Consider the following 25,728-nt stretch of genomic DNA (forward strand, 5'->3'; position numbering starts at 1 on the left):
AAGACACAGACACTGCAAATCATGGAAGAGGAAGATGCATTCTAATAGCCTCTTTTTCTACTTAACCACTCAAGAGTCAATGTCTATTGTTTGCAACTGAGAGAAAAACAGGTATTCCAATCAATAGAATAGTGCTTAAAGAATGCCTAACCCCATACCAAAATATTGAATAATGAATATGTATATGCATGGTTTAAAGTACATGTAAATAAATTGTGTTAGTTATCATGCCTCCTTTTTTATGACTCTTCACTTTAATCTTATTTTGTTGATTAACTGACCAACTCTTGGATCACAACAGTTTGGAGGCCAGCTATTGTAATTCTACCTGTCGTCACTCTCCTGGCAGAGAAACCCACCTGTTCTGGATGAGGCAGTTATGGGATATGCTTGTTTTCTGTAGCCTGTCAGGCTGCTGTTAACCTAGATTTTCTAGACCATTTTTGCTGTAAGCCAGCTTCCATAGGGTGGACTCTTCTTCCTGTTCCTGAGACAGAGAACTGGGAATTCAGTGCTTGCAGAATAATTCCCAGACACTTACCCATCTTAAAATCACTAATTTATGCTTTGTCCTATGCAGGAAAATGGCCCAGAGACAACACTAGGTGATGTGAAGTTTCCATACAAATCAATCCAAATATGCCAGGCTATAATCTAGAATTTGAAACGTGTGGGAACTTTTGTGATCTTCTATAGATGATGATGAAGACTGGGTAGAAGTAAAGCTCAATTCTACTATTGACCATTTCTCATGCAAGTACATAATCAGAATCTTACTTCAACACAAAAATCCATCTATTATTTTATATGTAAAAGTTATTAATTGAGCAACTACTGTTAAGGATTGAATGTATCTCCCCAAAATTCATATGTTGAAGTCCTAACTCCCAATGTGATGATATTTGGAGGTGGTGCCTTTGGGAGGTGATTAGGCTTAAATAACATCCTGGGGGGTAGAGCCCCCAGGATGGTATTAGTGCCCTTATAAGAAGAGGAAGAGACAAGAGAGCTCTCTTTCTCTCTTCATGAGCGTGCACAAAGGAAAGACCATGTGAGCACACATCAAAAGGCAGCTGTCTCCAAGCCAGGAAGTGAGCCCTCACCAGACACTGAATTTGTCGGCACCTGGATCTTGGACTTCCCAGCCTCCAAAACTGTAAGAAATCAATTTATGTTGTTTAAACAACCCACTGTATGCTATTTTGTTACAGCAGCTTGAGCAGACTGAGATAGGGCTGTGTGCCAAAAGCTATTCTTGACACTGGGGATATGCAGATGAATAGAACAAAGTTCTGCTTTCATGGAGGACAGATTCTAATGGAATCATTTATCCTCCCAACAGCCTGTGAGATAATGAAGGGTATGAAAATGTACGGAAGTCAACTTTGTATCTCTATCACTTAGCACAATGTCTAGTGCAAAGTGTAAAACGATGGTTAGTGAGTTGTTGTTGTTGTTTTCCCCAAAAGCAGACTTCAGTTCAGAAAACTGAATTTTGAAAGATTATATCAGGGCTTCCAAAATGATTTTTAAATATGGCAGGTTTACATACAGGAAACTTAGATCCTGAGAGCCAGCTCCAAAGTAAGTTATGGAAATAGTCAAAGGTCAAAATATAAAACAAGGGAATTTTATCCAATCATAAAAGGATTAAATGTTAAATCTCCACAGACTGTATATAAACATTCTGAATGTATGTGCATGCATCGACATTAATTGTGTCATCTCCTTCCTACAACAACCATTATTGGAACTTAATATTTTAAATGCTCTTTTTCTTTTTCCAGCTCACAGATATTTTTAACATGGAAATTTTAATTCAGCAAACATCTGAATGCCTACTTTCTGCCAACCATTGCCAATGGCTTTGGGGTAGAGCATCATACAATTTTCACACCGATTTCTCCCCTGAAGAAACAGAAACAGAGAGCTGTTCTCTTTTAAATCTGCTCCCACAGACTAGACGTCTCACAGCTGGTGAGACGAAAGATGCCATATAATTCTCAGTACTCATTTCCCTATCACTGCTGAAAGAAAATTATTTTCTTGAAACAGTAGAAGAAAAGTACCTTGCTTCCATGAAATCTGATAGTCTGTCCTGGGGATGTTGTTTTCTACAGCTGGCATCTATGCAATTTGCTTGTGGAACAGAAGCAATGGTGTATGGGGAGCCTGAAGGGGGGAAGGCTCTGGTCTAGCACACCCTTTCTGCCCTCTCTGGGCTCCCAGGCAACTCACCTAGAGGAATAAAGACGAATCTCTTCACATTCCTAAGAGCTTACACAGAAGTACTCATCTATGTTTAAGAGGTAAAGCAGACTGCAGTTTTAACAAGATTATTAGTGCTAATATTCTTATTGTTGGTCAAAAAAAAAAAAAAAGGCAATAGAACCGGGGACAAGGACAAAGATGGAGGGTGCTGAAGCTTTCAAAAGGTAACATAACACCAAACATCCAACTGACAAAATGTAACCTATAATAGATCATCCAAATCTTCCAAAGATGTAAATAAATACAGTGATCTTCAGAAATGTCTTCTTCAAACATAAAGCCCTAGAAGCGTTAAAGCCTGATGCTCTGAGAGAAGACTGCACTGGGGTAAGAGTTGATTTTAAGTTTCTTTTTTTAATCAATATATCATCATCAAGAGGACACATGGAGAAAAGTACACAATATATTAATCAGAAAAACTGAGAATAAGGGCCCTCAGAATAAACTCTAAGATACAGATATCTGCTGCCCTGAGCTGTTAGATGGCTCACGCAGCTTGTACCCTTTCAGAAACAAAACAGGGAACAGTGAAAAATCCCTCATGTTCTCCAGACAGCTGCCAGCCCACCTCTAAAGTTCTCACAAAGGGAAGCTAAGCATATGGACAAAGAGAAAGCAAATGGTGTTTGTTAAGTGATCTTTTTTTTTTAAATTAAAGGTGGCTTTCCCATTGTTTTCTTTCCTCCCCATATTCATAGCTTCTCCTGAATGGAGCTACGTTATCTACCTGTACTTGCGGAGAGAGGATAATTTGCTGGCCCCCAAGGAGTTCCTGGGATACTGAGAGAATATGTTACAAGATGGACCCTGAAAGAGGAGCATCTGATTGCCCGAAGTATAATACTTGCTGCAGAGAAATCACCACAAATAGCTTTAACAGAGACCAAATGTGTCCGCTTCAATCCATTGTTTTATCACCCACCAAGGGAATTTATCGAGGTGAGAGGGGAGGGGGGAGTGAGGTCATTTTAGCAGGGCATGATTCATAACTCTTTATTAGAACCAACAGGCCAAGGTCTTTAGCTGTAAAGTGGAAAGTTAAAGTCCTTGTTATCCAGCCACATGTAAAGTATGAAAACAGAGAAAACTGACAGAGAAGAAAACTAGTCTTTCCATAAGTTGGGGAAAAGAAGAGAGACTGTACTTAAAAAGTGATTTGTAGAATTAGGAAGATTATATGTTTCATCTTGTTTTGCTTGACTGAAATATACTTTTGTTGGAAAAAATCATAACTAAAATTTCTCAAATTGTGCGATATTCTGATCCTGATAAATTAGGACTTTCTTACCCTGTCTCCAAGGAAATGAATTGAGGACTGTGGTCTTAGGAGAATTAGCATGTACTAAAAGTGAAATAACAGGCTTGTTCATAGGAGAAATGCAGCCATCAAACACACTGGTTTGCTGCAATTTTTTTTAAACAACAAACAGTTGGTAATTCCAAGTACATGTATATGAAAAAACTGCATCCCTATTTCAGGATTATTTAAATTATTTAAAAATTAGTGAGCAGCCATGTGTCATGGATAAAGGGTATTTTAGCACACTATAAAACAAACAGCTCACCCATTTCTGAGGAGGGTCAAAATAAAGATCAATAGATTGAATTCTGGTAAAATACAATCTGAAAGGGAAATTCAGGCATCCACAGAGAGTCCATAAAATCATCTAAACCACCAGCATTTTTCCTTGTCAGGATGGCAGAAAACACCAATGTGCCTACTGCTGGAGACTGCCCAATGTCCTGGCATCACTAGAATCCTCTTGTTTTGGAAAATTATTCTGAACTTGGATCTGAAATTCGACCACAGTAGCCACTGCACTCTCCTCCCTATTTCCTTATGCAATTGTTTGGGGTTTGTTTGTTTGTTTGTTTTTTAAATGTTTATTTACTTTTGTGAGAGAGAGAGAGAGAGAGAGAGAGAGAGAGAGAGAGCGCAAGCAGGGAAGGGGCAGAGAGAGAGGAAGACACAGAATCCGAAGGAGATTCCAGGCTCTGAGCTGTCAGCACAGAGCTGGACACGGGGCTCGAACTTACAAACTGCGAGATCATGACCTGAGCCAAAGTCAGACACTTAACCTACTGAGCCACCCAAATGCCCCCTTTGGTAATATTCTGTTTTAACTGCTCTGAATCCACTCTCCAGAGAAGTCTTACTTGTTAGATGTCTTTGGGCCAAACTTCATGTACTTCAATTTTAATAATGTTGCATAAATGGAATAATAAAAAATAAACAGGTCCTGGCATGTGGGTAAAACTGAGGCTTCCATCTTATTCTGTCATCCAAACTATTCTTTTCCAATCCAATTGTGTGCAGGCAGCTTAAATCAGAAATAGCTTTACTGTTTCCCCTGCTGCAATCCCTCCATTCTTACAATGAAAGAGCTAACTGCCATCTTCATCAACACATTACAGCACGCAAACAACCCCAACCTTACTACAAATGATTGATTGAGTCACTAAAGGCATCAAAATCCTATAATTGAGCTGTCTGAGCGATATCAAACGCCCACAGAGATGTGGTGGGGAAAGAGCCCAGACCTATCTCATCAAAAATAAACCCTGTTTAATTGGGATCACCAGCCTCTTTGCCTTTGTCTCACCCTCCCTACCCACTACATCAACCATTGTAAAGTCTCACCTTTGCCTTGCTCAGACAGAATTGTTTTGATTTAATAAAGGGCCAATACCTTGACCAGTATACTCTATACACTCGGTATACTCTATTATTGAACACATACCTCTAACATCTTTTGGCTCTCTGGCAGCTGCCTTTGGTCTCTGCACCAAACCTGCTTTTGTTGAATAATAATTAATTACCAATCTTGCATTTATTGAATAACAATTCAGCAAGGCTCTCTGACCTCTAGTACATGTGACATTTTTCCTTTTGGGTCATCTTGCTGTCCTTCATTGCAGATATCGGCTGTAATTCATGCCTTTTGCTAAAGCCACAGAAAGGCATGTCCCTTGAAAACCGAAAACCGAGGCCAGCATCCTGAGCTGACTGTAGTGCATAAGCTGCCACCCAACATCCATCACTTCCACCCTTTCCTCCCCTCCTCCCCTGAGCTGCCAGTCAAGAGTAGCAACTCCTTTAGTCCCTGCATGTTTCTACTTACAATAAAGTAATTATAGAGAATGCTGCCTTTGTTAAAGTAAAGCCAGTCTTAGCCACACAGTTATAACTGGGTTTTGATAATGTGTCTTCATCTAAGAATGACAGTCTCTGAAAGGTATTCTTATCACCTTGAAAAGGGCATAAGAAAAGATCAGACGTAACAGAAATGTTCGATAACTTGGTTGGGGTGGTGGTTACTTGAATATATACATTTGTCAATGAATTCTACCTAAAATTGATGCATTTTATTGTACAAAAAGTATCACCTTCAAAAAAGTGATTGTAGAAAGATAGGGATAGATAGATAGATAGATACATAGATAGATAGATAGATAGATAGATAGATAGATAGATAGATAGATAGATAGATAAAATGGAGCATCAGCCGACTGCAAAACCAAACTCATCGAAGTGACAAACCATCCCCAATTTTCTAATTTTATGCCTAGGATCAAGTTCCCAGAACTGAATATAATTTGTGGTCTTTATGTCATTCAGAAAACGTCAATGCAAAATTCTAAAAGGAAGGCATGACACCCAAGCCCTACCAAATGTTTGATCACACAACATGAATTATTATCCTGACACAACTATAGAAAAGGCATGCAACGTAATGCCCCCCATATATACACTGCTGGAGGCAAGAACGTGGCTTCAACAGAGAATTTCCAAGAATCAGCATCCTCCACAGTTCTCCCTTTCCATGCCAAGGGAGGGATTCCAAACCGAGGAGCAAGATGTTTAAGGACATGTGAAGAAAATTCTCTAATATAATGTTTATATAGAGAAAATACATTTGCTTTCCTCACTGTGAAAGGATATCTTGAAGGTGAGAGCCAAGTTAGGCTGCTACTTATAAATCAAAGTAACCCTTTCATTTCTACCTAACAAAGAAGAGAAAGGAGAGAGAACAAGGTTATAAGGTGTTGTTCTTACCTAGTGGGAATATTAAAAGGAATGCTATTGTTGACAAAGTGTGCAAGGAATATAAATCACACAGGTTAGAAGTAACAGTCCACACAATTAAGTACAATATTGTGAAAGCATGATTCTTCTTTGACAAGACTGAATTGTTCAGTACAAATCCTGGGAAGCACTAACATGAACAAGGAAAAAATAAAGAAGATCTGGAAAGGGATACAGTTTCTGAACATCAGATGGTACAGAGCAGAGGGAAAATACCATAAAATAAGGATCAAACCTTGCTTATCCAAAGTAGTGGTGTATAAGAATGCACATAAATTCCAAAATAGTAAGTAATCAAGAAACAATTTATATTTAATTTTTAAAGGCAGTCACACACAGGGACTCCTACACACATCCACACACACGCACACACACACACATTTACACTCTCCTGTTTTTAACACTCTTCACACTTCATCCTATTGTTCACAGTACAGAAACCAGCTGAAGGCTAGAGTGGGAAAAGCCAGGCAACAAAAGATGCACATGCGTGTTCTGTGAGAATTTTCACTGTATCCTTAGGAAGGATGTTGACAAATGACTTTACAGTAGCTCAAAGAGAGACACATCATTCATTGAAAATTATGCTCCTTTGCTTATATGAGCTAATATATTATAACATTTATTTTGCTTTAACAAGGTGGCAGTTTCCCAGCTGGAAATTAAGAGACATTTCTTTTTTAAAAAATTTTTGTACATTTATTTTTTGAGAGACACAGAGAGACAGAGCACAAGTTGGGGAGCGGCAGAGAGAGAAGGAGACACAGAATCTGAAGCAGGCTCCAGGCTCTGAGCTGTCAGCACAGAGCCTGATGCGGGGCTCAAACTCACAAACCGTGAGATCATGACCTGAGCCGAAGTCAGATGCTTAACCGACTGAGCCACCCAGGTGCCCCAGGAGAGATTTCTAAATCAGTTGCACTAAGTCTATATCAAGGTATTTCTTGGCCATTTAAGGGACTGCTGCCTAACCAATCAAGGAAAGAGTCAGTCTAATCAAGTGCACTACATCCTTTCAAAGGTTTAAAAAAAAAAAAAAAAAAACACTTCCGAACGTTAGAATTTAAATACTTAAATACTGCAAACATCTAGAAATATTCACCTGTCTTCCTAGAGATACTTAAGTGCCTACCTGATGTACCCATATTATAGTGCGGAAGTACCAATATGTGTCAGGCATAGTACAAAGCATGCTGCATACATTAACTCACGACAATTTCATGAGGTGGCTATTGTTACACCATCATTCAATAGACAAAGGAACTGCAGTTGATGGAGGATACATAATAGGCACAAAGTCACATGACTAATAAGTGATGGAGCCAGAATTCAAACTCAAGTCTGTCTGAAACCTAAGTCCATGCAACTGCAGAGACCAAACTCAAATCCTCATGCACAATAGGACACCCATCTAATTAAGCCGTTAAGAACACTGAAACCTCACATGCATCAAAAAGAAATTATTGTACATTGCATTTTCTTCATTAGAGAAGCTGGTACATCAAAGTAGTTAAAAAACACAGATTGTGTAGCCAGACCACATAGTCTCAACTTCCACCTCTGTTACTTACTAGCTGTGTGACCTTGGAGAAGTTACTTAATGTCTCTGTGCCTCAATTTCTTCATCTGTAAAATAGGGATACTAAAATTATTGAACATACGAGTTTTTTATAAGGGTTATACATTTGTGTGTGATATTGGTACTGTGAGAATATTTTTTTTGAAATGTCTTTATCTTTTCGAGATGCATACAGAACTACTTAGAGAAAAATGATATTAAGAGAGTGGGGTTGAAGGCTATAGAAAACAAAACTGGCTATGAGGGAATAATAGTTAAAAATGAATCCTAAGTGCGTGGAGGTTCATACACTCTCCATCCATAGGTACTCCTGTTTGTGTTTGGAATTTTCCATAATAAAAAGTTTTTTAAATATTTTATGTAAAACATTTTAAACTCTACCTGGCATGTGTTAAGCACTGTATAGCAGTTAATATTATTATAGCAAGAGTTGTATTTTCAAAGCACTGACATAAATGTATATTAATTCTATTTACACCTAGCCTCTTTTATTTCTAGTACATAAGAAAAAGTAAGCAATAAGAAACATATTTTCTACATCTGTAGTTGGCTTAGAAGAAAAGGCAACTGAAGTCATCCAAGGAACTGTTATTAAAGAAAATGGAAAAATAACCCATCATTCACATTAAGTGTTAAGGAAAAGAATCAGATTTAGTGTCCTCTCCTAGGAGTAAAATATTCCAACTCATGAGAAAAAAAAAAAACTTAAAGTTGAGATTTATGTACAGACTCTGAGGAAGTAGCATAGTATAAGAGAAAGAATAGATTGTGGAGTCAAAAACAGTAATGATGACAATAATATTAAGGAGATACTATGCGTGACGTACTGTCACAAGTGGTTTTACATTTATTACATCATTTAATCCTTTCAACCAACCAACTTATAAAGTAGGCATGATAATAATTACCTCCATTTTATAAGTATGAAAACTTTGGCCAAAAGAGGTTAAGTAACTAAGACCTGCCACATAAGATTAAGACTGATACTACATTTTTCTTCCCCAAACATACCTGGCTCAAAAGTGAAGAGACCCAAAGTCTTTACCAGACTGACAAATAAATGACATACCCATTGTCACTCAACCAGCCAGTTAGTGCAGGAACCGATACACCCATCTGACTCCAAAGACTCACATTCAACCCTATCACCACAGAAGATCTGGATTCAAGACCTGAATCTACCTCGGCTTATAATCATGTGCAAATCACCTAACGCTTGGTCCTTCCTGAGTCATTTCCATGGCACTGCCTTTCCTGGTTGGTTTTTGTTTTTGTTTTTGTTTTTTTGTTTTTGTTTTTGTTTTGCCTGAAACTATAGATGGCACCCTTTGGCACACTTCAGCAGTTCTGGGCTTCCACAGTCACCATGGCAGGAAAGATCTCAGAGCGAACTCAAGATCACCATGTGGTGGTTGTTAGGTATTGCCAGTGATTGCTTGACAACGCCTGGCTAAAGCAGTGACTGTCAACCCTGACTGCACATTAGATTCATCAAGAGAGCTTTTAAAAATTACCATTGCCCAGCCCCACTCCCCGACCAATTAAATTAGAATCTCCAGAGATGGAGTCCTGGCATTGGAATTTTTTAAGGTTCCCTAGATGATAATCTATTAAATCCAATGTTGAGAGCACCTGAGCTAAAACATAGTGAAATCCATAGTTGAACACTGGGATTTAATAGAAGCCAAAGAGCCTAAATAATGAAGTAAACACTTCAAAATAATGCTTCCACATATACTATACTCTACTTCTGCTTATTTTGGAAATACTCACTCCTGAATTAAATGTTAGCATACTATTTATAAATTTACAATGTATACACACACATATGCATACACTTACATATTCACAAACATATATCTGGTAATATGACCAGATGAGTGCATTATTTTCACATTGTTACAGTCCTATATTCTCTACAGCAGATTTTGAGATAAAATTAACATCACAGCCAAGTGTCAGTAGTACCTCCATTCTCCCACCCCACATACACCCGCACATGCGTGCGCACACACTCTTACTTCATGCTGGTGCTCTATAAGGCCAGAATCTCACCTTTGTCTCTTTCTAAGATTGAAGAACACAAGAAGTGATTTGAGCTGCTGACAAACGAAAATGTCGTGACTGTAGTTATAGTCACATATTTGAACCAAGAAAACAAATGCCTTCAACCCCGCTGGTTTCCTATTGTCATTTAAATTGGGACATTTCAATTTTTATGGCAACTTCTGCTGGAGTTTTATATAATCTTGTGTTTAATAATTTTTCATGTGTCACACAAAGAATTTAATGTGCACAATTGAAAGAAAAAACGCAATGGCATTAAGATATTTAAAATAAATTGAACATTCTTGCCACGTTTTTCTGGATGACTTACCACCATAAATTACACCTTTTGCACTATGCCATTTGTTTCCCCCAACTGTTTCTATATGGTGCAATAATTACATGCTCTGTTGAATCCAAAAGGGTTGTTGAAAGGTTAGGTGAACAGAGAAAATATAAGGAAATGTAAAGGAAAAGCTGCAGTTTGGTCTCTATTGGTACATAAATAAAGATAAGTGAACAGGAATTTCTTGGAAAGGAAGGAAGACACCATGATTCTGTTCAAATTACATTTTACACTAAGCTCTATATTAGAAGACATGCATCTAAGCCACCTTAAAAGCAATGTAATTTTCTCTTGTCTGTTTTTCCTTGCATACGCAATAGAGGATCACAAAATGATACTGGAAAGTGTGCTTAAAGGCCATTCTAGTAGCATGTAAGAACAAACGGACAATTCACACTATAAAAATAAAGATAAAAAATAAAGCAAATTGGATGGTTGGTCTTTGCAGACCCCTCAACAATTTTAATTTGAGCACATCCTTTATACTACTACCAGTTTTGTCTCAGTATCTTAGATGTTTAAAGCTGAGAAGGCTGATAAAGCTTATCTAGTGCAAAAGCCAGTAGATGACAACAAAACTCCAGTGACGGATATATACAGATTCAGCTTCTAAATCATTCTCTGACCTCCATCGGTAAGGCAAGGAGTGGACGTACTTCTTTACACTCTGCACAATACTGTGCTTTGAGAACCACCTTTCAAGGTTTCCTTTGGTGTTCTTTTTCCTGTATCAAAACACGTCATATGGGAGGAGGTGCACATGAGAAGGTAGGGGGAAAAAAAAACACATTATGATTTGCTCTGGAGCTTAGCTCCCCCGTGAAGAAGCTAGTATACTCCAAATGCATTTATGCTGAATTTCTAAATAGATTCCTGATAGAATAAGAACAAAAATTATCTCATTGCCAAACAAAAGGCTTCTGCATTGAAATGTGACAGCTCATTGCTCAAGCAGCTTGTTGCCAGAAGGACACACACTGTTTCCAGCAGAAAATTGGTTTCAGGAACTTGCCCAACAGCCCAGACACAAAATCAACTTCCCTGGCTCTTTCCAACAGGCCAAGGCCACTGGGATTCACCCCTGATCCATTCAACAGAGTCTTGAATCTCCTTCAAATTTAAGAACCCAAACTAACTAAACCACATTATTCCTCCAATGCCAAAGACTGGCAATGCTTTCTTGGGCATTTCTATTTCTTCAGTGATTTTACTCCACAGAATTGCTCATGACTACAGACATCACTCCTTAATTAAGCCCCAGTAGAACGGAGTTTAAGCGATCACCTGAGAAAATACATTCCACCATTACTCAAGAATGCAGTTTGCCACTGCTGGGCATGAATTGTTTAGCTCTATTAAATATGTAAGTTTCCCCAAAGTTCTGTGCCATTTTTTGCCTTCGTAAATGCACATGTGTCCTTAGTAGTTAGCATTTGAATATGAATAGAGAAATTCATGATTTGGTGGTGTTTTCAAAGATGGACACTCACATTTTTGTTTTTTAAAATTGCACTACCAGATGCAAATTTAGCAATCATTAAGCAGACTCTTCTCATTTTACTAAAAAAAAGGAGACTCAGGCCTTTTCATTTGTTCAAACCATGCAGCCATCTAGGGTAGAACAAGGGCCCAAATCCAACTTCCCTACTTCCTTATGCCTCCGTTCAAAGGAACAGAGGAAGTACATGATAAGAAATGCAGATTCTCCCAGAAAACATGTCCTTGCAGGTGACTCCTAGGGGCCTGTCAAAAGCTGCCAAAGAAACCAGTCATCTTTCCATCTGAAAGGAAGGAGACAACTTTAAAAATGAAAGATTCAGCGGCACCTGGGTGGCTCAGTCAGTAAGTGTCTGACTCTTGATTTCAGCTCAGGTCATGATCTCACAGTTCATGGTATAAAGCCCCGTGTCAGGCTCCATGCTGACAGTGAAGAGCCTGCTTGGGATTCTCTCTCGCCCTTTCTCTCTGCCCCAGCCCTGCTCACATGCTCATGAGAGCTCTCTCTCTCTCTCGCTCTCTCTCAAAATAAGTAAAATTAAAAAAAAAAAACATTTAAAACCATGAAAGATTCATGAAAGACTCCTGCTCAAGTCCCAGCCCCTCATAAAATTAAGTTTTTTTTTTTAGTTTTATAGGCATATATTACTTTAAAGAGAATGTGAAACATAAACTCTAAGTATGTAAGTCTGATAAATCAGGAGGCATGGCTTATTTTGAAAAAATACATATATATTTTTTGAAATCTTTGCTTTACTAAGCTTTTCACTACAGTTTTCTCTGAAATAATGACCTCCCTTATGATTAATAAATATTCTATTCAGGTGCAACTTTCAGGGCCATTTCTACTGCATTAAGCAAAGTACGCCTCTGTACTGTTGACTCCCCTGCATTTTAACTTCCTAATTGTAATTAAGAGCACAACACAAAGTGAGAGACCCCCATAGAGAGTGGTGAGCTGGTGCCAGTACACAGCAGCTAACAAGAAGCCATCATGGGCATCTCTGTCCAACTCCGCTCCCAGTGGTTAAGGAATCTGATAGTTGATCCTAAGTGGACAGATGCAGGAGGACATGGGGAAGACACAAAGACAAACTTGTTTAGGTTCTACCAGTTGCTTAGAACAAAAAATAAAGGATCACACAGAAAAGGCCCAGGGCTTTTATGGGATTCCATGTAGCCTGGATCCTGGGCCTGAACGGCTTAACCCTCTACAAAGAAAAAGGAAAGGAAAGGACATCCCACTTTGGAACTGAAGTTTAGGGAAGCCATTCCAATGTCTCCAGTTCTACGCCCAGGCAACGCACAGTACCAACAGGGCAGTGATGGTGATACAGGGGAGCCAAGACTGCAGGACACTGGATGCTGGGGCTCAGTGTCCCCATGCACACCCATAAAAGAAGGGTGACTAGGGCAGTCTCATAACTATCTTCCAGAAGTAAGAAAGCCTGTACGAATATATGGGAGAGGATCAATGGTAGGATCAACTAGGAAAAAATGGCACATCTTTATCCCTAAGCTGGTGTTATCAGGAGTTGTATCTGTTAAGTAGAACATAAAAGATGGGAATACATAAATGAATGCTGCTTCTTTGGCCTAACCATCCCAGACCTGTCCTCCTAACAATCAAATTTCGTTCAGCCTGAATGATTTCATCCAAAGCCTTCATGACAGAGCAAATAACTGAATCAAAAAACATGCATTGTCCACCGCCCACCTAGGGGTCACACGGAGACTATTTGTGGATGGGAGTAATCACTGGGCTCACAGCATGTTAATGACAATATTAAACGAGGTTCATTATTTCACTGTAGCAAGGAATAGAAAGGATTTGTAATTAGCAGAGTCCATATTACAACCTCAATTGGTGCTTATGTGGGGAATAGCACATTTAGGGTCTATTTAGCATCATTATATTCCTTAGGGGCTCCTTTGTGATCTTTATCCACCCAACCCATGGGTAAGGGTGGTATGAACCTACTGAGCATGACAATGGTCCATTTGTTATCCCTTGCTAAACATAACTGGCCTTGCATTAATTAAAGACACAGCATGCGAGTTATCTAACATCCAAATCTATGGCCAAACCATCCTATTATTGTCCTAATGCAACTATGCCTTTCCAAAATTCAGAGGACACACACGAACAAGAACAGGTTAAAATCATGAGTGTATTCAGACTGACTTTCCAGCTGGACCAAAGAATTATAATTAGTCACGTACGTGTGTGTGTGTAATACATCTGAATAGTCCATTTCATTCATGTAACCAAATATTTATTTTCTTATAACCCAATTCCTGAGGTATGAATAAAAGCTTTAACTGAGAAGAATTTGTTTATCTTTTCATTTTTGATATCTTTGGCTCTATTTGTATCATTGCGGTTAATGAAAATATTTGGGACAGGAAACATTTTTAAATTTTTATGAAGTTTATTGGTCCAGTATTTTTTAAAAAATTATTATCTAATACATTTTATGTTAGGTTAATGGTGAAATATTTTGGCATTAAGAACAAAAGGAATTTTGCCTAAGGCTTTCCTCATTTGCAAAATGAACTAAAAAATAAATCCCAACATTCTTCTTATTCTATTATCCCATTATGGGCTCAATCAGCCAATAAAAAGTACCCAGCTGAGTATAGGGATTGGGGTCCTATCTTAATTTATTCAGTTTGAGTCCTTCCAATTAATTACCACAGCTCGATAATTTCCAACTCTTATTTCATCTTATCCTAGATAGATCCAGTCTAAATGACTGTTTTGGAAAAAAGTGGCTGTTCTACCAGTCCACTAAGAAATTTTCACTACAAGATAAAAGGCAAGCAGATTGAATATGGGCTTTACACAATTCCAACAGAATCTGTTGTGCCCTGCAATAATTTAGTTTTACACCTGAGCCCCATCTAGGCAAGATCAATCACCAGTCACTGAACAAAATACCAAAGTCTCTCACTCTCTATATATATACATTGCAATTCATTTGGATCAATTTTTTTTAATTTTTATATTATTATTTTTTAAATAACACATGTTCATTCAGAAAGCATACAGAAGCAAAAAGAAAATGAAATCATTCATATTTCCCTTCTACTTCTCAGGGATTTTGTGAACATTGTGCTCTTTAATCTTTCTGTTCTCCCTGTGTGTGTGTGTGTGTGTGTGTGTGTGTGTGTGTGTGTGTATAATATTGTAGAGAGTGAGCATTAGAATACCTTGTCCACTTTACTCACTTTAGTAACCACAAGAACCTATTTATCTCCATCATGAAGGCCATATCTGGTCTCTGTCTTAGAAAGTTTTGGGCTTAGAATCCTATTTTGAGCTCTTGATCTTTGTTGCTTCTCATGTCCCATAAATGTTACTGACTTTCTTGCCTGGATTCTGACCACCTTATTTCTAACCTCTCTCTAGGCTTCTAGTTAACGTTTTGTTTCAACCTGTGAGACCTGTCAAGCTTGCCTTACCCCCCTGGACATCTGGCCCTCTTTTGGTATCACCCTCTGCCTCTGTTCCACCCTTTCCTCTGGTCTCCAAACTTCCAACCCCTCTGGGGCTTCCTGCCTACATTCTCTTTCATTCCATTTGGACATCTTTGTCTCTTGCTAGATCACCTAGCATTGCTATTTTCTTTATTGGACCTTCCCAAATCCGTCTTCCTAACATTCTGATGACAGCCCTGTTGATCTATCATACCCCTCCACTAAAAGAAACCCACTTCTGACTCTTGATATGTCTAGATAGTTTATTAAGGACTCTGTGCATTCAGCAATTGAAGCCTAAGAAGATTTCCTACCCCTGTCTTTCTGAGCTCAAAATGATATCACTTTTGTAGAACAGTATTTTAAAGCAGTTACCTGAACATTCAATTATGCTAAACTTTATGCAGTTGTAAAACAAGCATAATTTTCATTCTTGGAAAGCAAAGCACAGATGCACATGTTCATCCCAAATAGGAATGACTGCTGAATAATTAACAAGTTCAGGGAGTTGTGATAATATCCTTCAATGTCAATGATGCTACAACAACTCACTGGACTTAGAAATAAAATAATTTTCAATAAGGCACTCTCAACCTTGTTCTGACATTGATCCCCTGGTCCTCTTATCCTGAATTCATGCCCCAGCTTCTTCCCCAACTCCAACACTAACAATTACCATTATGGGAGAAGTTTGCATTTTTGCATTTTATCACTATATAAACTTACCCATGACTATCTGTAAGCTTTTATTGCTTTCTCCTGGCTGAATATTGCTACTTTAAACTCACAAGATAAAGTTGGGAAAAATCTAGAAAGTGCAAAATTTGGACCTCTCAAAAGTTCTGATTTCGTCTCTGATCCTTAACTGCTCTGTTAACATTATTCAGAATGCCCAAAGCAGTAATCAAGGAAAAGTAAACAAGGCAGGAGACTTTCAACTGAAAGGCAAAAGGTACAGGCAGGCAGACCGACAGAGCACTAGCCATAACCCCTCTTCCTGTTTAAGGAATCCCTCCAGCAATGCTCTCCCCTCTCATACATCAAATCTTCTCTCCCTAATGGGTCATTCCATCACCCTGCAACTTGAAACGTAGAGTGATGATTCCAACTTCCATTCTCCCTGTAACAACTCTCCACTTTCAAAACAAATCCCCAACACACACACACACACACACACACACACACACACACACACACACTCTGGTTAAAACTGTTCAGTGCACATCTAGCTAGTTGTAAGATAAAAAGAGTCAGGAGAGGATATGAAGATTTATTCTACATTGCTATGCTTCTCTTCTTGATGACAAAATATACAATAAGTTGGGAAATCATACTAAGGAAAAAGAGTGAAAACCATATGTGAAATACCTCCCTTCCTACTGTAATCCCAAGGGGAGGGTGGGTGTCTGAAAACATCTCCCCATAAGTGTAAGGGTGATTTTGGATGGAGGGGACTGCCAACCACTTCTATGGTAAGCAGGAGACCCAGGAGGATGCCAGGAGGGCCTGGGAAATGGGTCAGCAGGGAGAAGGAGAAGGAACAAGGTAAGGCAGGGTTAGGCAAGCATCACTTCTGGTCTCCTAAGCAGCAAGTCTGAGGAAGTGAGGATTTCTAGTTTTTTTGTTAACTTACAGTAGTCACTTGAAAGTATCTGGTGAGATGATTGAGATTGTTAGCCCCAAAAAAGACCAGCCAAAAGAATGAAGAGCTCTCTCCAGGCATCCTCGTGAGAGTGACATGATCTGTAAACCCTGTTTGGCAATCCCTGATGCACTGCCCTGATGCCCAGGGAACACAGGGCAACCTGGAAGTTCAACTACTTCCTTAAGATGTTGGCAATCCCCTCCATCCAAAATCACCCCTACACTTATGGGGAGATGCTTTCAGGCACCCACCCTCCCCTTGGGATTACAGTAGGAAGTAGGAAGGGAGGTATTTCACATATGGTTTTCACTCTTTTTCTTTAGTATGATTTCCCAACTTATTGTATATTTTGTCATCAAGAAGAGAAGGATAGCAATGTAGAATAAATCTTCATATCCTCTCCTGACTCTTTTTATCTTAAGGAAGTAGTTGGACTTCCAGGTCATTCTGTGTTCCCTATGCATCAGGGAAGTGCATCAGGGATTGCCAAGCAGGGTTTAAAGATCATGTCACTCTCACGAGGATGCCTGGAGAGAGCTCTTCATTCTTTTGTGGGGCGCCTGGGTGGGTCAGTTGGTTGAGCATCAGACTTCAGCTCAGGTCATGATCTCACACTCTGTGAGTTCGAGCCCTGCGTCGGGCTCCATGCTGACAGCTCAGAGCCTGGAGCCTGCTTTGGATTCTGTGTCTCCCTCTCTCTCTGCCCCTCCCCTGCTCCTGCTCTGTCTCTCTCTGTCTCAAAAATAAATTAAAAAAAAAAAAAACATTTAAAAAAAAAGCTAATCTAACTTTTGAACGTTTATTTATTTTGGGACAGAGAGACAGAGCATGAACAGGGGAGGGGCAGAGAGAGGGGGAGGCACAGAATCGGAAACAGGCTCCAGGCTCTGAGCCATCAGCCCAGAGCCCAACGCGGGGCTCGAACTCCCGGACCGCGAGATCGTGACCTGGCTGAAGTTGGACGCTTAACCGACTGCGCCACCCAGGCGCCCCTAACTTTTGGATGATTATCCAAAATGCTTCATTGTGGGAGCAGACTAGGTGGGCTCCAAGCAGATGCAGCGGATCCACACGTGCCTCTGCGGGAGGGCTGTTGTGTTGATGGGCAAGAACGCCATGATGCACAAGGCCATCTCAGGGCATCTGGAGAACAACTCAGCTCTGGAGAAACTGTTGCCTCACATCCAGGGGGATGTGGGCTTTGTAAGATCGAAGGAGGATCCAAGAAGATCAGAGACATGCTGCTGGCCAATAAGGTGCCAGCACCTATGGGAAAGAGCAAAAGGGAAGCATTGCTGCCTCCTCAGGATTCCCTGCAATATGCTACAAAAGGCACTAGCTGAACACAGAAGATGACATACATGACACACAAAGGAGCCAATGTTGGATGTCATCCATATCTAGACACTCAACTATGGACATCAATAGCTGGACTGCATTGGCATCTGGGTGAGAAATGAGACTGAGGGAGTGAACCAACCTCCATGCTGCCACACCATATACTATCCACATAAGCAAACTCCCTCTCTCCCCTCCACAGCCAGCTAATGGAACCTTGAGCCCAGTGAAACAGAAGTAGGACTGTAAGCAGGGGAAATAGAAGACCAGAGAGTGAGCAGGGGCAGCTGAGAAAATAATACACAAACCTGACTGAATATTTACACAAAAGAAACATTTAAAATGCAGTTGACTAGAATACATAAAGGTGACAAGGTTGTTTTCCACTGCCAAGTGAGAACAGTGGCTTAAAAAGGAATGAAGTTCTATTAAGGAAATAAAACTTTGGGTTTTTTTCTCCCCACCTAATTTGTAATCATTTGTGTAACTTCTGATGTCATATATCCACAGAAATCAGAAGGAAGAGAGCTGAGCCATTAAGAAGATGACTGAGAAATTAGATAATGAAGAAGATGAGATCACAATGACCATATCAGGCAGAGGGAATTAGCCCAATTTAAGATGAATTTTCTAGGTCCTTAGGTGAGGCCAAGAGCATGCTTTTATTTTTTCCTAGGGAATTATACCTTTACACAGGACTTCCAGAACATGATAAAAGGACAAGGAGGGTTTGATGCCTGCTTCCAACGTCTCAAATCCAATGGGAAAGAAAGGGAGTACCTCTAGCCTAAGAGGGGAGATAAATCTTTCTCAACACTCTAGGGAGGACATAATGGTGGTCGAGAAGTCAAGATGGGGGAGTAGGTGCAGCATGGCAGCCTCAGGTTCTCAGGAAACTGAATTTTTCATTGCCAGTCCAGCCAAAGGGCAGTCTTTCCATCAGCGGAACCCGGCAGATACAATGCAGCAGCACTGGTCAAGTATGCATCTTACCGTCCAATGCTGCTCAGAGAGAGAACATCAAGCCTCTCTTGCCATAAGGCAGCTGAGTTTAGTGTGACTTAGGAGGAGCGGCCAGGCAAACAGGGGGCATCCTAGACACACTGCGGGAAACCAGCTCCCCTAAGTAGATTGGGGATGGTCAGGCAGGCAGAAGCTAAAGTTTCTTAAGACATGGGGGGTTGAGGGAGCTTTTACAATGCAGGACTACAAAAAGTTGGATCAGGTCATGATCTCACGGTTCATGAGTTCGAGCCCTGCATCAGGCTCACTGCTGTCAGGGCAGAGCCCTCTTTGGATCCTCTGTCTCCCTCTCTCTCTGCCCCTCTCCCATTCCCACTCTCTCAAAAATAAATAAACATTTATTAAATAAATAAATAAATAAATAAATAAATAAATAAATAAAATGCAAGACTCAAAGCCTATCATACTACCTTGCTTCAAAAATCAAAGTGAATTTTTTTAAGTAACTTGTACCAGCTGACTTTATATTTAGGGCCTCTGGGTTTCTATTACAATGTAGAGAATGATCTGGAAGTTAAAAAAATAATAATAATCTCAAGTCTTTTTTTTTTCATGTTTATTTACTTATTTTGAGAGAGAGAGAGAGACAGAGAGACAGAGAGCAAGCAGGGAAGGGGCAGAGAGAGAGGGAGATAGAAAATCCCAAGCAGGCTCCATGCTATCAGTGCAGAACCCGACACGGGATTCAAACTTACCAATGGTGAGATCATGACCTGAGCCGAAACATAGAGTCGGACACTTAACTGACTGAGCCACCCGGCGCCCCATCAATTCCTAATAGAACTTGCTTAGAAGGGCATCAGCCCCATGGAGATTTTCTTTTTAGACCAAGACTCCCTGCACTCTCTGCTCAATTTTTTAATGCTTCTTTACTGCATATTACAAAACTCTATCATAGTATGAAAGTACTGTTGAGGAAATGAGGCTCTTTGTGCCAATAGATATTTACATACAGAAGTGAAACATTTTAAAATTTCTTCTAATTTATTTATAAAGATATTTCTGCCACTAATAAACCCAGTGTATATATCAAAATTCAAATGATAACATTTAGCCAAGTGTGTGGTCTGAACAAAGAAAGAAGCTCTAGAGATACTGAGAAGCCAAACAAATATCAGCATGAGGAATCTTAATATTTGTATTTTTTGTATGACTCGCCACTACAGTTACAAAAGGGTTGAAAGATAACAAATTACTGAATCCTATTTTAAAATGACTTAGAATCTTAATCTCCATTGTAACTTGCCAAAATTTCTAAGAAGATATTTAACTACACTCCCACTTGGCCTCATTGAATTTCATATAAATGTGTTTACCATCACAATTATAACTTTGAAAATATTGCCTTACAAATATTTTATCAACAAGAAGTACTAGCACTCCCCCACCCACTGACTATGAGAGAGAACAAAACTGTCTTCCTCAAGTTGGATAGAAGAAAATTTTCCTTATATACCCACAAGTTTTGACATGTGGGGAATTTATCTTGAGTCATTCTGAATGGGAGCTTCTAAATTCTGAGAAGCCTGTGAAGGATGGTAGTTCCTCCTGAGCTTTTAGTATTGAAACCCAGCCTGTTATTTTGTGATATAAATCTTCATAATCTATAGATGATTCAGCTAATATATATGGAAAAGCTACAGAGATACTGGATTTAAAAAGATGTTTGTTAGAAACTGGATTTCCTCCTATAGTTAAGAGCTTTAAAATATGATACCAGGGGCGCCTGGGTGGCGCAGTCGGTTAAGCGTCCAACTTCAGCCAGGTCACGATCTCGCGGTCCGGGAGTTCGAGCCCCACGTCAGGCTCTGGGCTGATGGCTCAGAGCCTGGAGCCTGCTTCCAATTCTGTGTCTCCCTCTCTCTCTGCCCCTCCCCCGTTCATGCTCTGTCTCTCTGTGTCCCAAAAATAAATAAAAAAACTTTGAAAAAAAAATTTAATAATAAAATATGATACCATCCTACTTTCCAACACACATGTAAAACCATCAGTAATTGTCTTTCTTATCTCAGTTTGCATTTCAGGATTTAAAAGGACTTGAACTCCTCATGGTGTTAACTTACATGAAAATAAGAAAGGGGCATTATGACTTCTTTTAAGAGATAATACCTGTCTCTGCTCTACACCGAAATCTTTGAGCCATATTTCAAAGACTAAGTCAATGGTACATAAATATATGAATAGTCTTATGGCTGTAAATCGCTCTCTACCTCTAGAATCTTTAAAAAAAAAAAAAAAAAGAAAGAAAGAAAGAAACATAATGATAATGGTTCAGAAGAAAATAAAATGTATGCCTGTTGAAGTGTTTTTTAAATCATTTCCAGAAATAACTGGCAAAATAATGCCTCTAAATGTTTAAACCAAATTAAATTGCCTACAAATGATCGGAAATCATGGTTGCCATGGTTTCTGGTGCCCAGAATATGGTGTATGGACTAAATAGTGCCTCGCAGCAAAAATGCCTGTGTATTAAGTACAAGCCACAAAAAAACTAATTATAGTGTTCTCAGGCATTTGAAATCTTTTAAAAATAACAATAATAATGATTAATAATAATTTTTTTAACTGTCAGCTGATCTTACCTGCTAGTGTGACAGCAATCACTTTTTCCTGTTCTCAGTTGTCAGGCTTATCCCTGCACTACAACCCAAACCCTCCACAGATGTCTAGGAGAGAACAAAATGGCCTTGTGATTATGATGAAGAAAGTCACACGCAGCCTCTGGTCCTACAGGTATTTTTTTTTTAAGTTTAATATTTATGTATTCTGTATACCCAATGTGGGGCTAGAACTCACAACCTCAAGATCAAAACTCACATGCTCCACCAACCAAGCCAGTCAAGCGCCCCCTTACAGGTATTCTTCATGCTCAATCAGAAGCTTTGGATTTGTTAAAAGTTGTTTAAAGTTACTTTCCCAAAAAATCTAAAACTTTATGGTGCAATTAATTTTTGTTCCAGTTTTTGTTTTCACTAAAGCAGATCTCTATTTTCTCTTCCATTATTTCCTCCATCCCACTCCAATATGGAGCTTCTGTAGACTTCAAATCAGTCAGTGGATCAGTAAACATTTATTGAGCAATACTAGGTCAGACACTATTCAGACACAGAGGTTACAAAGATAAATTAAGACATAATCTCTTCCCTTATAAAACAGGTTGGCTTGTCAGTCCCATGTTTACACTGACAAACAGTTATTTCTAATATCGTGTAGTAAAGCTATGGTGAAAATATGGACCATATAGCATGCACAGAAGAGAACACCCTGGGGAATCAGGAAGAGCCAGGCATCTCCGTAGGATTTACCCTTGAGTGACATGACAGTCAGAAGTGGGAATTAGCCAAGTGCCAGGGGAGCAGGAGAGAATTCTACTTAGAAGGAGAACAGAAGTCTTGATTTTGTGCATCCAAGGAATTATAACACTAAATGTCACAACAGAGCACAGTACGTCAGGTGAGGGGTAGCAAGAAATTAATTTGCAGCAATATGGGCAAAGAGCCTAGATCTTTATGTGTTAGCTGAGTTTAGGAGTATGGACTTTATTCTGGAGGTAATACGGAATCACTGAATGTCTTTTAAGTAGTAGAGTCATGTGGTCTGATATGTCTTTTAGATAGATGTCTTTGGAGGACAGATTTGAGAGAAACAAAAATAAAACCAGAGAGGCCATTTGGGAGGCTATTTGTAATGGTTGATTTTATGTGTCAACTTGACTAGGCCATAAAGTGCCCAGAGAGTTGGTCAAATGGTATTCTGGGTGTTTCTGTGAGGGCGTTTTAGGGTAAAAGTAACATTTAAATTGGTAGACTTGAGGAAAGCAGATTATTTCCATATTGTGTGAGGGATTCATCAGTCAGTTGAAGGCCTGAAGAGAATAAAAAGGCCAATCCTTCCTTGAGCAGGAGAGAATTCTCCAGCCTACTTCCTTTGAACTTTATCTGCAACATTGCTTCATCCTACTTGACTGCCTCTGAACTAAAATATTGGCGCTTCCTACGTCTCCCACACCACCAGATATTCGGCTTACCAGCCTCTATAATGGCATAAGCCAATTCTTTATAATAAATCTATCTACCTACCTAGCTAGCTATCCATCCATCTTCTATTGGAGACATATAGGTACAGATGTACTTTATGTATATAAAATTCTATTTCTGTGGAGAACGCAAATACACTCCTGTTGTGGCTGAGAACCAAATAATGGGGACTCAAACTGGAGTAGTGATAATAAAGCTGGAAGTGAAAATGACTTAAGAAGGAAAATCAGTGGTACTAGAGATAAAAATGTGGAGGTTTTATAGGAGGACAGAAGTCAAGGACATTACTAACAGAGGTAAAGAAAGAGGTGAGAACCCAGGCAGGTACAAGTAGTTAGTATGAAACATGTTAAGTTTGAGCATCAAAGTTAGATATATGATTCCAGAGCTCAAATGAGTTTTGAGTCCAGAAATGCAGATTTGGAAGGCCTTCTCTATCATTTAGAACTACACACGAGACTAAAATCACCCAGGGAAAGGATGAGCAAAGAGAAAAGCAGTGAGCCAGAGGCATAACTTTGGAAAACACCCATATTTAATGGATGGGCAAAGAAATTAGACCACAGAGAGTCTTAGAAATGTCAAGAACTGTGAAGACTCAGATTTTATCTAACTTGCAAACTAACATGTTAGCCTGCCACAGTTTCATGGGTGCTGGAAGAAGACAATGAGACTCCTAGGGTCAGCGATAAAGGACTTTATTACTGACAACAGCAGCAATAGACAGAATTAACAGCATGTTCTTGCACTGGTCCCCCCAGTACCAATTCCCACAGTGTGGTGCTATACTACACTTCTTTCTCCCCTAAGAAAAAGGTTGAAGAAAGGAAAGGGCCTGATCGAGTTGTGAAAAAAAGTCATTATAGACAGTGAAGCTAGAAAAACTGACAAAGGGAATAAGCCCACTCCAAGATGACCAGAGTCACTTCCTTCCACATACCAAAGCCATGATGTGCACCAAGCAAAGCGGTGACCTGTCAAACTATCAGTGGCTCTAGATCATTGAGAACAAACCAAAATCAAACCATTATGGGAAGACATCCTACATTTAGTTATAGCAACATGAAGGAATGGTGATAAATCTTAACCAGGAAAATTAAAACTCTTATTTCCCTACAAATCAAATTATTTTCCCCACACTGAGATATCACCTCACGCCAGAGTGGCTAAAATGAACAAATCAGGAGACTATAGATGCTGGCAAGGATGTGGAGAAACGGGAACGCTCCTGGACTGTTGGTGGGAATGCAAACTGGTGCAGCTGCTCTGGGAAACAGTGTGGAGGTTCCTCACAAAATTAAAAATAGTTCTACCCTATGACCCAGCAATAGCACTGATAGGAATTTACCCAAGGGATACAGGAGTGCTGATGCATAGGGGCACTTGTACCCCAACGTTTATAGCAGCACTTTTAACAATAGCCAAATTATGGAAAGAGCCTAAATGTCCATCAATTGATGAATGGATAAAGAGGTTGTTGGGGGCACCTGGGTGGCTCAATCGGTTAAGCATCCGACTTCAGCCCAATCATGATTTCACAGTCCATGAGTTCGAGCCCCACGTCAGGCTCTCTGGCGACAGCTCAGAGCATGGAGACTGCTTCAGATTCTATGTCTCCCTCTTTCTCTGCCCCTCCCCCACTCGTACTCCATCTCTCTCAAAAATAAAAACATAAAAAAAAAAGTTGTGGTTTATATATACAATGGAATACTACTTGGCAATGAGAAAGAATGAAATCTGGCCTTTTGTAACAACGTGGGTGGAACTGGAGAGTGTTATGCTAAGTGAAGTAGGTCATACAGAGAAAAACAGATACCATGTTTTCACTCTTATGTGGATCCTGAGAAACTTAACAGAAGACCATAGGGGAGGGGAAGGGGGAAAAAAAGTTACAGAGAGGGAAGAAAGCAAACCATAAGAGACTCTTAAAAACTAACAATAAACTGAGGGTGGATGGGGGGTGGGAGGGAGGGGAAAGTGGGTGATGGGCATTGGGGAGGGCACCTGTTGGGATGAGCACTGGGTGTTATATGGAAACCAATTTGACAATAAATTTCATATAAAAAAAAAAAAACTCTCATTTCCCTCACTTACTAACTCACAGTATTCCCAAGCTCAAGTTCAACAATATATTCTCATTGTGGACAAAACAAACAAAGGATCAAATCTCTGTTGAGGAAAGCTAGTCATCAGGTATTTTGAGTTCAGTGGTGCAAATCACTGCTCTGTGAAGAACTGGCATAATCTTTCTTAGGCAAGTGGTTCTCTGGAAAAGTACTTACAAACTTGTTTGGGAGTTTCAAGCATGCTTTAACCCCATAAGTACCTTTAATTACTTGAGCATATGTGTTTTATGATTCACTAAGGAAGTTATAATCT

The sequence above is a fragment of the Puma concolor genome, chromosome C1 (genome assembly GCF_028749965.1).
Source record: "Puma concolor isolate L17-30 chromosome C1, mPumCon1.1.hap2, whole genome shotgun sequence".
NCBI classification, from domain to species: Eukaryota; Metazoa; Chordata; class Mammalia; order Carnivora; family Felidae; genus Puma; species Puma concolor.